General features: G+C 44.1%; 1 protein-coding gene across 7 annotated transcripts in view; it reads left to right on the top strand.

The window, feature by feature from the left end:
- The first annotated feature begins 693 nt into the window (after positions 1–693).
- TANC1 (tetratricopeptide repeat, ankyrin repeat and coiled-coil containing 1) overlaps positions 694–16321 on the top strand; it is a 201972-nt gene continuing 186344 nt past the window's right edge. For 3 of the 7 annotated variants that reach the window (XM_090045666.1, XM_090045665.1, XM_090045664.1), the window contains exon 1: positions 698–1127. The gene's annotated coding sequence lies outside the window, so the exon portion shown is untranslated. Of the gene's footprint in view, positions 1128–16321 lie in introns of all 7 variants that reach the window. The other 4 variants (XM_090045661.1, XM_090045660.1, XM_090045663.1 and 1 more) reach the window with 3 other exon arrangements.

Below are 16321 nucleotides of genomic sequence, written 5' to 3'. Positions count from 1 at the left end.
GCTGCCAGCGGTGTTGGCAGCAACAGGGGCAGGGTGGTGGCGAATGCTATCAGGCACAGCTGGCAATGTCAGCAGCGCCTTTTTGCAAGGGGTGCATATGCGCCTGTGTGCACCTCCTATGTGTTGCCAATGCTGATTAACTCCCCAAAGATTGTCCATCCAGGGTACTGTATAGAAAACATTAGGCTACATGTGTTGCTATGATGCCACATCTAAAGAGTTGGTGATAGATCAAACTCATTTTTTTTACTTCAATCTTGCACCTTCCCACTCATATTCAAACAAGCCAAACAACAGATATCAGCTAACAGAATAAAAAATATCTATACCAAAGTTGTGAGAGGCGATACAAATACAGTAGCGTTTCAAATTGAACAAAGAGCAGAGAAGGCCTCTCTGGAGGGAGAGGTGGATGGCATCTGAGGTGGACTTTAAGGCTTGTTTATTAATACTTGCATTTCAGTAACGCTAATGGCTTGCCTGGTGTTTAAAAGAGACATTAAAAAAAGCCTTTTCCCTTTGGATTTGTTTTGCGAACTCTTACCACCAAGCAGGGAGCCCACAACCACGTACGCACGAGGTCATGTGAAAAACCCCACGTCAGCGACTATAAAAACAGAGCCCAGAGGAGCTTCCAAAAGCTCGCAGTGGGGGAAGGAAAAAAAAAGTTAGGAGCAGGCAACTAGCAGGCGGGCTCCTACCACGCAAGGCGGAGAGAGGAGCGGGGCCATGTGACAAGCGAGGAGCGGCTGGAAAGACACAAATGAGGATGCGGCAGTGCCCCCGCGCCGGGCGGTCCCAGCCGCTCCCGGGGCCCTCCCAGTGACAGGCTCGTCGCTGCCGGGCCGGGTGCGGCGCGGGGGAGGGGCAGAGACCCGGCGCTTTCAGCCGCTAATCGCCCCCACATGGGGCGCCGCGCTGCGGGCGGGAGGACCTGCGGGCGTGACCCGGGCCCGGCGCTGCCTCCCCGCGCGGGCGGGCCGTGGGCAGGGGGTGGCCGCAGGCGGAGGGCGGGGATTGCCGCCGCCGCCCGCTCCCAGTGAGCTCATCCCGCCGCCGCGCCCGGCTGGCTGCGGACGAGCTTGCCCGGGACACGCCGGCGCGCAGCAGCCCGGGCTGGCGCTGAGGTGAGTGCCCGGCCCGGCCCCGCGTGCAGGGAAAGTACGGCCGAAAGTTTGCGGCTGCGGGACGTGCCCGGGCGCGTCTGCCCCGGGGCGGGCTGTGCCTGGCACAGGTGGGGGCAGGGCGGGCCCGGGGGAGGTGCGAGGCGAGGGGGTGCGGGGTGTTGCTTGTCACCAAGTTCAGCGGCAGGCTCCGCCAGCTGCGCGGGGACCCGGCGGGGAGGTCCCGCCGCGCGGGGGCCGGGCCCGCTCCTTCCTCTCACCTGCGGGCGGGCGGGTGGGCCAGCCCCCCGCCGGGGGAAAAAGCAGGCGGGATTGGTGTGGAGCGCCCGAGGGCTGAATCCTGCCCGGCTTGGATGACTTCCCCCCTGCTCCCTCTGTCATGCACCTGCCAAAGCGGTGGCACTTTTGTCACCTGCTGCACCAGCCCAGCGTGGCAGTTGGCAGAGCCGAGGTGCCGCTGCTTCGCTCCAGGGAAAATGAGCAGTCTCGTTACAGCAGACTTGCCGGAGTGAACGGGTTTGTAGCGCTGGGCGGTAGCGGCTACCTGTGCTCTGCTGCTCCAAGCTGAGTCCTGCCAGGAGATCACCCAGCTTGTGGCGGATCCTTTGCCAAGACGCCTTCTTTAGGCCGCGGCCTTGGTGGCTGTTGGCCTTAAGTATGTCGAGCTGGTTACAACAGTACAAAGCCTTGGGAAGAAGCAAGGGAATCTGGTATCTCACATCCGACAGAACTTCCTCCCTGTCTTAATTTCTGCGATGTGGTTGCCAAAACTGAATGGATTGAGAAACTTCCTAATTGTTGTGATTTGACAAGACATGATGGCAAAATAGTGTCAGAGGATTAAATTATGCTGAAAAAGCAAGCGAATATACGTGAATGAGATTTCTGTCCATAATGTAAACATGCAGCTATGGCAATATATATGGAGGTTAATTTTGCTGGATGCTGTGAAGTGCCAGTTGTTCTGCTTTCATGGGTTAGCGAACCACTGGAATGTCCAAATGATGATAAATTATGCTCACTCTAGAGCCAAAACATATTTGGTTCATAGCCAGACTTGCTCAGCTTCCCATAACAGCCTGTAGGAAAGAGACATTTTTTTCTTTCTAACCACAGTTTTGTCATTGATGCCATAGCAACTTTGTGATCTGAGGGTATAATTTTAGAGACAACTGGGCAGTGTTGAGTGAACTGGGCTATATTTCTCTAATGAAGCTTCATATTGTCATCAGAATTGATGCTTTCTTCAACCTCTTTGGACTCAAGGTACCCCTCAGAAAATGCCAGCTCTTAGCTTACGCTCATTTCTTGACTACAGAAAAATAATAAAACAAAGAACTCAGACCACAACAGGTCAGAATATCTTGGACACTATGGATTCCTATTTGAAAACTCTGGGTTTATCTTGTGACCCCATGTGTAGGTGTTTGTACACCTAACCGTGCTGATATTGCACAGTACCTTGCAGGCCTCTGGTTGAGAATCGCTGCTCTAATACCATTGTGTTCTGCTGTGACAGATTTTTTTTGTGCAACTTTGAGCTCCCTTATCCGAGGCCCCTTCTACACATGCAGGTAAAAAATGTGCAATCCACATAAGGATGCCTTCTGCCATGCTACATGTGGTTTCATGCACCCCTGAGCCTAGGAGATCACAGTAGCTGCGATCCCCCAGCCCAAGAGGATTTTGCATACCCCTGGAGCAGCCACAGGACCCAGCTGGGTCTATGTATCTGGCATCCACAGCTAGGGGATCCTGGGTCCCTGTCCTGCTGGGACCCAGAGTGGGCAGCTGCTGAGGCTGAGAGTCTCCCGAGTTGTGAGACTCCCAGACCTGGCTGAGCATGGTGCACTCCTGCTGCTGGGTGCTGTCAGCTAACTACATGTGCCATTAAAGCTAGGTAGCAACCACCTGTAAGAGTTGGCACACATTGAGGTCTACCTTCATAGTTTTTTGGAGCTTTTTATGGCTACTTTGCAGCTGTGGAACATGCCCGGGCATGTCTGTACCAGGGCAGGCTGTGCCTGGCGCAGGTAGGGACTACTTTACTCTTGTAGCTGGTTAATTATGTGATTCTAAGGTCCTCTGTAATGTGGAGTGGGGGCCTTAGAATCATAGAAAAGTAGGGCTGGAAGGGACCTCAAGAGGTCATCTAGTCCAACCTTCTGTTTGTCTTAAAATGGCAAAAAAAAGTCATTTATTATATTTATACTGCCTTGGCAGACATTTAAGATTATATTTTAGGTAGTGTGTCTCTGATTCTCAAATAAACTATTTCATTTTTGTTGTTGTTTTCAGAAAGGGATTTTTAAAATAATTTGAGCATAGTGCAATTCTTAACTTTCTGATCTTGCCCATATCTTTTCCTAAAGGAGGAATGTCAGTAGAGGCATGATTTCCCTAGTATCACATGGAATCTATTAGGTCAGCTAATAACTGAATAATTAAGAGTAGCCTATTTATTTATATATTTACTATCACTCTCTCCTGGTTAAAAACCCTTTACCATCATAAACCAGGGAGATCTTATGAGGCAAGAGACTTCAGCCCCTGTTACTTGATTCTGTATATTTTATACTTCTGTAGTGCATTCTGTTCAAAGGATCTCAGAATAGTTTATGCTCATCAGCATTAGCCCTTACAGTATCTTTTTTCTGATATTCCCATTTTACCCTATGCACCACAGTTTTATCCTATGTAAGTGATTTCTTCAGGGTCAATTGGAAAGTCTGTGGCAGAAGCTGAAATAGAACCCAAATCTCCTGCCATCTATTTCTGTGCTTCAGCAAAATACCACTTTTTTCCCCTTGATCTCTTTTGTCTCTTATTTTTAGTAGGACATCTAAGTGCATAACTTGTTACTTTCTTTTCTTTCTCATGGCTTCATAAGAGACTGTGTTCCTATAGGCTAAATACAGACAGTCAGAAAGCCTGAGGATTAATCGATTCAGTCTTCACAGGTTAGTCTAAGCTGCGTAGATTGAACTGATAAGCAAGTGAACAGACATTCATTTTTGACTCTGGAAATGCAGCCAGATACCTGCAACAGTCTAGGTCTGAAGCTGGGGGGGGGGCAGGGGGCTAGAGCATGCCTCCCTGCTCATCTGGAGCAGGTAGCTTGGGCCAAGGCTAGCCTGCCCACCCTGCAAGGCGGGGTTTGCAGGAGAGGTGCAAAACATTCTGGGAAGCTGGGGGCTGAGAGTTAACTTGAATCTGGAGGGGATTTGGGACAGAAGATCATTAAAACAGTATAACCTAAATCAGTTAAGTCTGATATTACATCCATCCAGGTTTATCTTGAACAGGTTTGGCCATTTTTGAATGTGGTTTAGGTTCACAGCACTTCTGTTGTATTAGATTTGAACCTGTTTCCAATTAACATATACCAGTTTGTATATAATTTCTGTCGCCAGCCACAAAGTTTGCCTTGTTTAGGCTTCTCTACTGAATAGGTAATGCATAAAGTTTTATATGATTTTTATCTTGGGTTTTAAAAGTTCTTATTAATTGAATTGACATTGTTGCCACTGTCACATCTTAAACAGTGGCTGTAATCTAAATGCATTTATGCATATGTTATTGAATTGTGTGAGATGATGGCATAACATTAACTAGCTTTTTTACGCACTTACCCTGAAAAGAAAATCTGCAGTAGGCCTAATGTGGCTTACCTGGATCAATCTTGTATACTACTTAACAGAAAGTTAGATTTTGTTAAATCTTAATAAAAGAAATCCTTGATGCTTTTGGGAGTTCTGGAAGTATATCACAAATGAATTGACACTAGCATTGGGAAATCAGGAAGTTTGGCATTATGATTGTTAGAAGTAGACGTAGAAGATATCTGGTTTCTGATTGATAAAGCACTTGAACTAATTTTGAATTTATTTTATGTTCTATTCCTTGTCAGTATTTAGAAATAGTCTAGATCTTGTTCCCAGCAAAGGGACGTGGGAATTAGTTTTAAATTTTGCAACACTTAACTCTCTAAAGCTCCCTCTGCCATCCCATACCTGACACCCAGTGCCTCAACCCTGAATTAGATATTCTGGAAGAATGGGTTTCATAGAAGCTAGCAATCTGAACAGTTAGCCAGATAAGGTAACCAGTAAGAAATGCCTAGGTGTGAGGAAAAGGACTGCCTTCCCTCAAATGTATTATGCTGCTTCCCTAAATTAGTCACAGAAGACAGGTCAGCACTTCATCAGAGAATTCCCGCATCCCATTTTACCTGGTACCTTAGTTGTTGGAGAACTTGTCCAGAAAGTAAGACCTGGTTTCAAATCCACATTCTGTCTGATTTGGGCCAAGACTTGAATCCAGACTTCTAATTTTTCCAGGAGTGCCATAACTGCTGTAACCTACCAAGCCTACGTCTGTCCCATCCCCCTCCTCCCTCCGAGCTCTGCATTTTTGTTTTTCTGTCTCTGATTTTGAACAGGAATTTGGGTGAGAACTTTCCAATGGATTGTTGGGTAGAATGGGATGTGGATTAGACCAGTAGCTTTGAAAAAATTTCCTCTCCGAGTGTCTCTGCAGGAGGAACACGTATCAGATTGGAGATTGCAGGTGAGGTAGGGAATGGAATACTGTATTTAATTTGAGCATCCATTGGCATTTAAGCATAGTCTCAATGTAGCTTAGCAGCTTCAGAATTTAGTTGGTTTTTCATGTGCTCACTCATTGAAATTTAGGCACCTGTGGGGTTAGCAAACTGCTGAATATTTTAAGCATCTTGATAATGCCTGAATGTTGGATGATTGTATATGAGTTTGGGTTTGCCTTCTCAACAGTGCCTTTGTTGCTTTAGCTATGTCAGCATAGTTCTGTTGGTGGAGCGCTTAAGTGAGGACTTGGTGTATGCTGTCAAAATGTTTTTTTCTCTCCTGGTGCTGCTACATTACCTTCTTGAACGACACAAGCAAAGCTGATGAAAGCCCTCTCTTGTCACCAGAACTGTATCTGCACCAGGCATTTTGCCAGCATAGCTATGTCAGATAGGAGAGGTGAAATTTTTCAGTCCCTGCTGTTGAAGTGTTGCCACTGTGTAAAAAGGAGTATAAGGACCAGAATAAGAGCAAGGAAGAATGAACACAACCCTGTAGCCTAGTGTTTTAGGGCACTTGCATGACTTCAGGATTATCTCTGGGTTGTTGTTTTTTTATCCATTGACTGTCTAATTTAAAATGCATAATGTAGCCCTGGGAGCTGGGACCAGAACATGGGACTCCAGCCTCCGACGGAAGCCCCCTAAGGACTAGGTTACAGAATCTTGTTCCTTCTTGCACCATCTTCTTCTGGCTGAGCGATTTATTCTGTTTCTTTCCACTTAGTAGTCTATCTTAACCAGGAGGGTGAAGCGTGCCCTCATCCAGAGTTGCCTGTAGCCTGACGGTTATTCTCCTTGGGTGTTCTGTTGAAAGTGGACAGTACAAGTTTAAAACCATGCAGGCTGAGGAGGAAATTAAAGCTAGTCCCAAATTGCATTTGGTACTGCACAGTCAGTTAGTACTTGCTAAAGGAAGTACTAACTGACTGGGTTGCACCGGTACTGCGCAGTTTGTGCTCACCAATGCTGCGTTGCCATAGGGTCTCATGTAGATGTGTCCTGTGATTACTATACCTTTAGGCTACAGTGGGTGGCTACAGCCTACTCCTCCTTCCCCATAACTGTATTTTACAGGAGGCTTGATTCTTTTTGGGATGTGTTGGGCAGGCTTTTTACCCACCTATTGGATTGGGCCCCTGGGGGTACTTTAGAAACTAGATACTTGATTTCAGTGTAGTTGGACAGGAGCTGGGAGTCTGTCTGCTTAGGGAGAGGCAGTTCTGGACATGTACTCAAAGAGCTTTAAGGCTGAAGAAGGACTTCCATGATCGGGCAGTTGCTCATTGGAGGGTTTTTTTTCTTTTTCTTTTTTGGATTAAGAGTATGGGTTTTAGGAAACTGTGCTTGAAACAGATCCAGAAGTGCCTGAAATAAATCCAGAAGATGACTCATGATATTTTCTGTTTTATGTGTTTATCACTGAATACGTGAACAGTTTGAGAATCGGACAGCAAAAAGGTAAAATGAGTAGTTTAAACTTTCCTTCAAAATGTCCAGAACTCCAAGTCATACTTTTATATATGGTATATCGTTATGGCTTCTCTTTCCTCATGTGTGGCATTATGGTTGTTCTCTGAAAGTTACAATTTTGAAATGAGATGGAGTGGAGAGCATTTTGTAAGGAATGGTGCTGCTTATGTAAAACAAGATTTTATGGAAAACAGACTTCAGTTAATGATGTGGGGAATATACATAAGCATTAAAATATGCTAAATGAAAGCCTTACTAGAACCAAATATGCTCCCCTTGTAAGTAGTCTTGACTTAAAGTGTTGTTACTGTTTAGCTTGGTTGATGGAGTATTCTTGTGCATATAATGGGCTAGACTCCAGTTCTGGTTATACTTCTGAGTTCCTTCTATAAGTTTAATTAGCAAAGTGTGTGAATGCCTGCATTAGCTACACTTACTGATATATCTATCTATAGATAGATAGATAAGTAACTTGAGATAGTATGGGGGGAGACCCTGTATTTGCTCACCCACTTAGAGACACACTGTAAGTTACAGCAGAGAAAACAAGGTAGCCAGCATGCTGGATGTTTGTGTTGCCTATTTTTTTTAATGGGTTAAATATAGCGTTTCAGGAGAGAAGCTGGAACTTGTTAGCAACACAGGAAACGCCCTGAAAGAAAGTTTGTTTGATGTGTGCTTGTGGGTGAATGTGAACTCTGTAGTTTTATGGCTGGAGATAGACTGTAGGGAGCCATGTTTACTTTACCATAGTTTTGAAACTTTCTGTGTATTATTGACTTACAGAGTATTGCTGCAATGTATTTAAAGTAATTTAATTAATATAATACTGTGATTTGTCAAAGCTCATACCTTGTAGTTCTGAATTTGACATAGCACTTGAACTACAAAAGATTTTAATTGCTGGAATATCTGAAGATTGAGAGTTTAATTAGGTCAGAATTGCTTTAGGTTTGCTTGATTTGGAGGAATTATTTAGAACATGAACAATCTAAAGATTTTGCCCTTGCTCTTTTCAATGCTTACAATGGAAATGTGGCTTTTGCTTTTTGTTATTAAAAGATGGGCCCTAATCAACATTACTAAACACTTCCAGACTTCTGAGAAGTTAGAACTTCAAATTATCTAATTGGAGGCAGCTTGACCTACTTTTTTTTTTTTGAGAAATTGACAAAGATAAAATGTATAGAATTTTCTATATGTGAATTTTGGAGAGTACCTATTTTTGTGGTTTGCACCAGAAATACCTTTGTGATGAGTTGGTAATCTTGTTACAGGTTTGGAGCTCTGTCTTGTACTGGGCTACATTCCCAGTGCAGTTACAGTGGGAGTTTTGTTTTAGCAGGGACTGGGCTCCTGAATTTTTCTGAAATTTTGCCCAGAAATTAAATGTAGGTGGGAACCAGGGTTGCCAGCTGTCTGAAAATTAACGGACAGTCTGTAAAAACAAAAACAGCACCCCCCCCCCCCCCCCCCCCCCAAAAAACAAAACCCTCTTCAAAACCAACCACCCCCCCCCACACCTTCCCATGGTTAAAGATACCTGCCCATAAAGTCTTTTAAAAAAAAAAATTGAGCTAGCCGTAGAAAAGCTAAGCAACTGGGAGCGTGATTGAAGATTCCTGGTGAGGAAGATGTTGGAGGCAAAGCATTGAAGGACAGACAGAGCAGAACTGTGCCACCTGTTTTCTGAGCAGGAGTGCAACACCTTGCAGGGAACATTTTCTCAGAGCATTGTACCCCCTAAGAGCCTCCCAGCCATGTGATGCTTCATCTCATCTCTTGCCAGTAATACTGCTGGGATGCAGGTAGGCAGATGTAGTCCTTCCTAGGCAGGAAAATACATTGGGCTAAATCCCCCACCCAAGAGGACATACCCACTGAAATCTAATGTTTGTAAAAGGTATGCAGATTATCAGTAAAAAACAAAACAAAACAACTAAACATGCTGGCTAGGGTTGGGGGTGCCTTGCTGCCCCTGCCACACCACTCTGGGTGGGTGGGTGGGAAGCTTGAGCCCAATGGTATCTGGTTCCAGCTCTTGGCCATTTTCCACCCGCAGGGGCTGCTCATGGTCCCAGGCAGACGGAGCAGATGGAAGGCAGCCAGAGCTGGAGCCAGAGCTCCATGTGCTGGGCAGAAGCTGCTGGGCTCAAACTTCCACCTGTGTGCGGCAGCGCTGTGCAGCGTGTCAGGAGCCTCAGCTGGAGGTGAGGGGAGCAGATCAGCCCTGCCTGGCTCAGCCAGTTTCTCTTCATTGTCAGCAGATCTTCCTTCTCCCACTCCTGCTGTGCCACTCTGGGCAGTGGGGGGTGGGGAGCTGCATCTTGGCAGCTTCTGACCAGCTCATGAAGCTCTGGCTCCAGCTGCCTTCTACCCACACTGCTTGCCTGTGCCATGAGCAACCGCTGCGAACCCTTCCCAGCTGGCTGTAGCTCCATGACAGCCCCACCCGGCGGGTCATGGGAAGCTGGGATCAGTGTGGCTGCACAGCCCCTGTGGGGCTAGCCCCAGCTGCAGCCTGCTGGGAAGGGCCTGGCCCCTGTGGCCCAGCCCAGGCTGGCCCCTCTGTGTCTGTCCTCAATCGCACCTGCAGGCTGGCTTGGCTCAGCCCCAGCCCTGGGTGGAACAGGGCCATGCCCCCAGCTCTGGCCAGGGCCACCACTGCGCAAACAGGAGCAGGTGGGAAAACTGGACAGACCCCGACTTAGGTATGGGGCCCATGCCTGGAGACGGGAGTTTAATTTCACCCCCCCCCCCATCGTCTTTTACCTGAGGTGCTGCCCTGGCCAGTGTTTGACCTCTGGAGCAAGCCTGGCAAGGGTTGTTTCTGTGCACTGCCACCCCTCCGGCACATCCTGACTGGGGTCCCTACAGGTCAGGGTTAGGTTTTAAACCTTTCTGCAATCATGCTTAGTCCCTGCCGGGGGCCCGGTCTCACACATTCATTTCCCAGGTCAGCTTCTACTTGTAAGATTAAATAAATTCAGGCTCTGGCTTTTTGAATGTCTGTCCCTAGCCACAGAGTCTAAGTTATGCCTGTGGTGCTATCATTGGATGGTACATCTTTGGACATTTCTTCTGCAATTTTGGCTACTAGTATAAATGTAAATCAGTTGGTGGTGATTGTTCTTCAGTAAAGTGATTTAGGTTGGTCAGAAGAAATAGTCACATTCAGAATGTTAGAAGCAACAAGAAATTCTTGGCAAAGCTGTGGTCAGTAACTGTATGAGCACCTGTGTGAACCTGACTGGTAGACTGAAGAGGCCAGATTTGCGTGTTGCCCCTCTAGAAGCATAGCAGAAAATGTGACAAAAGTGGCTTTAGGCTAGTTTTTGTGCCAGCTCTTGCCTGAGGTGCTGCAGTGTTTTTGGACTTTTAAAGCAGTTTGTATCAGGAAGATGTACTGTTGTACTTGCCACATCAGGGCTTGTGAGGTGATGCACTACAGAATTGAGTATTATGGCCTTTTGCCATGCCTGGGCAGAGAAAATCTCCCAAGCCTTTTGCATGAATGCTTATCTTGCTGGGATTGTTTGACTTGAGTGGACTTCCTGCCCCTAAGGTAAGGGGCTGGACCCGATGATCTTCCGAGATCCCTTCCAGCCCTAATGTCTCTGAAATCTGTGAACTTCAGAAGCTCTGTATGGTAGGTAGAGTAGGAAGAAGCTTCTTAGGAGAGAGTGCTCTACTCAAGCTCTTTTCAGGGCCTCAATTTTATAATATTTGTTGCTGGTGGATGTCTGGCAGGAGTGAGAATGGACTTGCTTTTTTTTTCTTCTTCTTCCTGGTGAGTGGTGGTAGGGAGGGATGTTATTTCATATATTTCCTTTGCCTAAGCCTTTTTAGATCTTTCTCCTGCTTCAGTTTCTGTTTGCTCAGGAGAAGAATGAAATTGTGATTCTTCTGCCTACGGTGTTCTGACCAGCAGTGGACCGAACCACGTCTTGTTAATTTCATTCTGCTGATATTGCATTTCTTTCTCTTACGCTCAGTTCAAGTACTGTTTCCTGCTAACATCCCAAACTGTGGTTGAAGTGAGGCATTACTTTGGAACTTGTTTAAAACAATGTTGTTTTGGAAAACTGGGTTTAAAGACAGGGACTTAAAGGGGCAAATTTTGGGCCTACCAACCATAATGATTACTTCATATTGAAAAAAGAAACCCTAAATGCACAGCTTGTGAATTACTAGTATTGAAATTCTGTAAATAAAATGGATACCTTCAATACACTTTATTTGAATACTAGCCAACTGCCCATCAAGAATGTTTCTGTCAGCCAATCAGAGTGCAAATAAAGCATTATGGACAGACAGGCTTTTATAATATTAGAAAAGGTCTGATTTAATTATGTAAAGTTGCTGAATGAATGTCCAATTTTAAGAAAAGGTGGGCTTTTTAGCTGTTCTTTTTTTGGTATGTACATATAAGAGTTTGTCTATAAAAAGAAGTAAGTGATTCTGAATAAGATGGGATGTGAATTTTTAAAGTGCAGTAGTTATTGCTCACTAATTACTGGCACAGACAAGCCCTCTATTTTTCTCCATTAGCCATCTCCGAGGGCAATGGTAATGTTCCTGTTTTCAATTTAAAATCTATTCTTTATGTTCCACAAGAGGGGAGAAGTGAAGTGCATGTGTAATTTTACTGACTTCAGTAGGATTTCTTACGTGAATACATAGGTGTCTGGAAGAGACACTGAGATGAGTCTCTTATAGTTGTAGATAACAGTGGACTGTACCTTAAGTTCAAAGAACTTCTATTTCAGCGCTTCCTGCTACATGCCACAAAGAAGTTCTTATGCCTCTACAACAAACTTAGGATCTTTAGGATGAAAATCAAATGCTTTAAAACCTACAGTGTGCCACAGGACAGAAGAAAGTGTCATTTGTTTCTTGGAGCCCTTGCAGTGTCTGGGAATTAGGTACAATATACCCAGATAATCTTTTGAAGCTGACCGTGCCCCAGTCTACGAAGAAGACGAACCCCCCCAACCCAATAACTAGGTGTTGAGTGATTGGCAGTTAGTTTGTAAGCTGTCTGGGGCAGATACTCTCATCTTATCTGTTAATATAGAGCTTAGTGTACTATAGGGGGGTGTTATAAATATCTAAGATAGTGATGCCACCCCCTTTGGAGTGTGCGATTTAAAATGTAAGAAAATTTAAAAAGTGATTTAAATTGTTAGGAAATCAGTTAGTGCTAAGGTTTCTCCTCATATTTTCAAAGAATATTAGTGTTTCAAAAAATCACAAACTTGGAGAGGCTTACTGATTAGAGGTTTTGCTTTGCACTGTTCATAAACATTATTCAGTGGAACCGTGTCCCCTTCAGTGGGGGATTTAGCCCAGTGTATTTTCCTGCCCAGTCTCTGGCTTTAGGTTTACTTACAAAAAGACACGTTATTCCTCTTTTATGTGGTTGTTAATAGATGCAATTGGATAGTGATGATAATAGTTCTACCCATATTTAATTTCTAACAATTTCTGAAACTCCTTTATTGATTCAGTCATGAGAACGTGAATCTTTCTTTTTTTTCTTAACTGATTATGGAACTGCTGTATTCTAATATCAATTACTGGAGATGGTGTGGTATTTGTGAATCTTACCCTAATGAAGAGTATATTTTGAATGAGTTTGTTGAATGAATGAAGAGTACAAGACTGCCTTTTTGAGTGCCAGTTTTAAAACCAAGAATTCCTGAAGCATTTTGCAGAGTTTGCATGCATGAAACCTTGTTTTTGGGATTGGAAACTGAGTATGTGATCTTTTTTTTTACAGAGCTTGCATGGGATTACATCCTGACGCTTTGTTGCCTGCTCTTATGAAGGGTTCTAACCAATACGAGAGTAGGTGTGCTATTAGGGAATTCAGAAAGATCATAGACTATGATTGCTTAAAGCAGGGGCGGGCAATTATTTTGGGTGGAGGGCTGCTTACTTAGTTTAGGCAAGCCATCAAGGGCTGCATGACAGGCAGCCCAGGGCAGAGTAATAGTAATTTTCTAAATTTTTTAGAGGCCCCATGGACCGGATAGAATGGCTTGGCAGGCTGCATCCGGCCTGCGGGCTGCATTTTGCCCACTCCTGGCTTAAAGGATGCCAGCCCTTGGAGTGGGTCTGCTGGAGAATGAGTGACAGCCGAGGAACCTGTATCTATTCTGTACAAAGATGGCTAGACTGTAGCTAGACTGGAGAGAGGAAGACTATTGTGAAGTTTGGTTGGAGGGAAAAAAAAAGAGGACTAGTTTTCTGGGTGGAAAGAAAGAAGGAAGGAAAATAATATGGGCAGCCAAAAATAAATTGAAGGTGGGATAGGTGAAGAACAGTTAGTTAGAACATACTGAGAAAGTGCTAAATGGAATGGGTAAATGCTTAGGGGAACTGCAGCCAGTGCCTTTTTTATTATTCTCAGTTGGGGGAGTATTCCAGCAAATAGCTGAAGTGCTATATAGCCTCAAGGTCATATAGGATTTGTCACTGCCTCCGGAAAATCAAATAGGTGCTCTCATTTTAAAGCAAAAACAGGCACAAAAACCCCCATCAACTTCAGATCCCTTGTTCAGGAAGCTTTGGCCATAGCACTTACAGGATTTTAACAGTGCCATGCTGGATGACTGCAGGTCAGTTTGGCTTGTTATTTATTTTAGGGGTAGCAAACACTACCTGTGTAGATGCATGATGCTTGTCAGGGGCATGAGGAGGTGTGACCCTGTAACTGACAGCAGTGATAGAAGAAACCAACAGTCTAGAGTCTAAACTCACCTTGTGCTTGTACTAGGTTAGCTTGTTTCACTCAGGGTTATTATAACAGTACAAGCAGCTGCTTTGCTGGTATAGATGCATTTGCACAGGGACAGTTTTGCTACCCCAGTAATATTCCTATTCTAGACTTAGCTTGGGTAGATATTTACATTGCTGTGCTAGTGAAATGTGGATATTGTCTGTCAGAGCTGTGAAATGATTACTTCAGGGGAACTACGTGGGTGGAATCCCACAAGTGGACAGAACTCAGGTGGCAGGTTTTGTCATTTGTGGAAGCTTGTACAACTCTGAAGACAGGAGAACTGCTTTGCTGGCAGAGCTGCATCTGTATGCAGCCAGTCACATTAGCACTAGCACCGTAGTAAAAACAGAACCAGCACATGCAGTGTAGACAAAGTGATTGCCTTTCTTTCAGGCTAGGCAAGAAATGTCAAAGGATTACGACTGGTACTCAGCCACACTGTAGCATCTTGTCTCTTAAGTGGTGAGGCTGAAAACAGCCCTTTGTCTCCCATACTAGATCCACTTCAGAGGTTCGTCAGAGAGGGCAGTTTACAAAGTCCTCTCTGGTGAAAGTCTATGTTATCTCAAAAATATTTTTCAGAGATCCGCCATGACAGCTGTGGTTATCTGGCCTGTTCTATGTTTATCTAGTTCCAGATTCAAGGGAGCAGATACTTGAAGATAAAACATACTTCCTAAACTCTGGTATGTACTTCCAAAGAAAGTTGGGAAAAGTTCTTGTGATTGTTATTCTCAAGGTATGCTAGATAACACTCATCGATAGCATTCCCCAAAGAATTGGAGCAGACAGTTTCGGCATGGTATCCAGAAATAAGTCTTTGACAGAGCTCTGACATAATGCTCAGTACTGAGAGCCTGTGGGGGAGAAATTACTCCTGAAACCGGATATAGCCGGCTATCCCACAAGTGCAGCCTGCTCTGTGCTTGCTCTATATAATTTTATACAGCTATTAGATGCTGCTGTGATGGGCACTTTAGAACTAAAGAAAGGGGAGGGGGGAAAACACACATACATAGTGCATACCAGAGCACTTTTTACTAAAAACAGCCCTTTTTTGCTGGAAAATGCTTGCTTGCCTCCTTTTATTCTCCCCCCTTTCCTCTTTAGTACACAAAGCACTTTTGTGCAAAAATCAATTTAAGTTCATTTCAAAGTCATGTTTAGGAAGCATGAAATGCAAAATGAAGGGAGCCTCCATTTCTAGAGACTAGAGAGATTCCCATGCAGTGTCCTCAATTTATCAGAGCTTTGTTGAAATCGGGTGTGCTTTTGACCTATTTGTGATATTGTGCTTGTACATGTGAAAACATTTAAACTCTTTTTCTATGTTAAGATTTTCCTTTTACTTGCTTATTGTTTTATGTCTATGTAACTTAAACTAGTGAGGATCAAAGAAAAGTTGGCTACCACTGTTTCCTTTTTATCTTTTCCATCTACTAACGAGGTATTCCCTACCACATAGTGATTAGTCTTGACTTGGTAACACTGTAGCCTTCATTCAGGATATGAAGAAAGATTTTTAGTAGAAGTACAGCTTCTACATATGCCACAGCTTCTTGGAATCCACGTACCTTTCCTGCATAAATTGGTAGAAGGACCATCAAACTGTCAGTCTGCATACGGAAGATGCAGAAGGCAGTGATTTAGATGCACAGAAGCCCCCCTTCTTTATGCTGATGCTGCAGAGAATCATTCAGGTTGTTTATGTCTAGTCTGGTGATAAAACAGCGTCATTTTGAGGAACAGCAAAATTCTTCTAATTTAGAGTCACATAATTCCTCTTCTTTCTACTTGCTTGACTGGGCTGTTGTATATTGTTTTTTAGATGGGAGTAATGGAGAAATAAAAAAAAAAACACCTAGCAGTCCTTTTGTTGGGTCTTTAGTGGTTAATCATGTACAGAAAGGAACTTTTGCACTAGACTACTTCAGAGAATATTTTCTAAGGAATGGCAAACAAGATTGTCTAGAGTAGATGCTCCCCCTACCAGCATACATTTTATATTTTAACCTCTCAAATACCAATTACAGTATTATTATAATGAAAAATAAATTTGCTGTTACAATTCTCAGACTACTGTTCATTTTGGCAAATTGTCATCTCCCAAATAGACAGAAGTGTGCTTTTTTTTATGTAGTGATGGTATGAGTTTGGCTAGAAATATCTGAATATTTAGTAAACATAATAACTCTGTTTAAAAATGGCTCTCATGTGATTTTTAACTTTTGAGCGTACATGCTAATCAGATGTCCAGACTCTGTATTTGGGCAGCTGACTACATTAATAACACTATAACAATGTAATCTTTTATAGCATAATTAATTCCTA

This window comes from Crocodylus siamensis, chromosome 4, assembly GCF_052110815.1.
Source record: "Crocodylus siamensis isolate JL-2025a chromosome 4, ASM5211081v1, whole genome shotgun sequence".
In the NCBI taxonomy this organism is placed as follows: domain Eukaryota; kingdom Metazoa; phylum Chordata; order Crocodylia; family Crocodylidae; genus Crocodylus; species Crocodylus siamensis.
The sequence above is the reverse complement of the archived record's forward strand: the minus strand, read 5'-3'. Positions and strand labels throughout refer to the sequence as shown.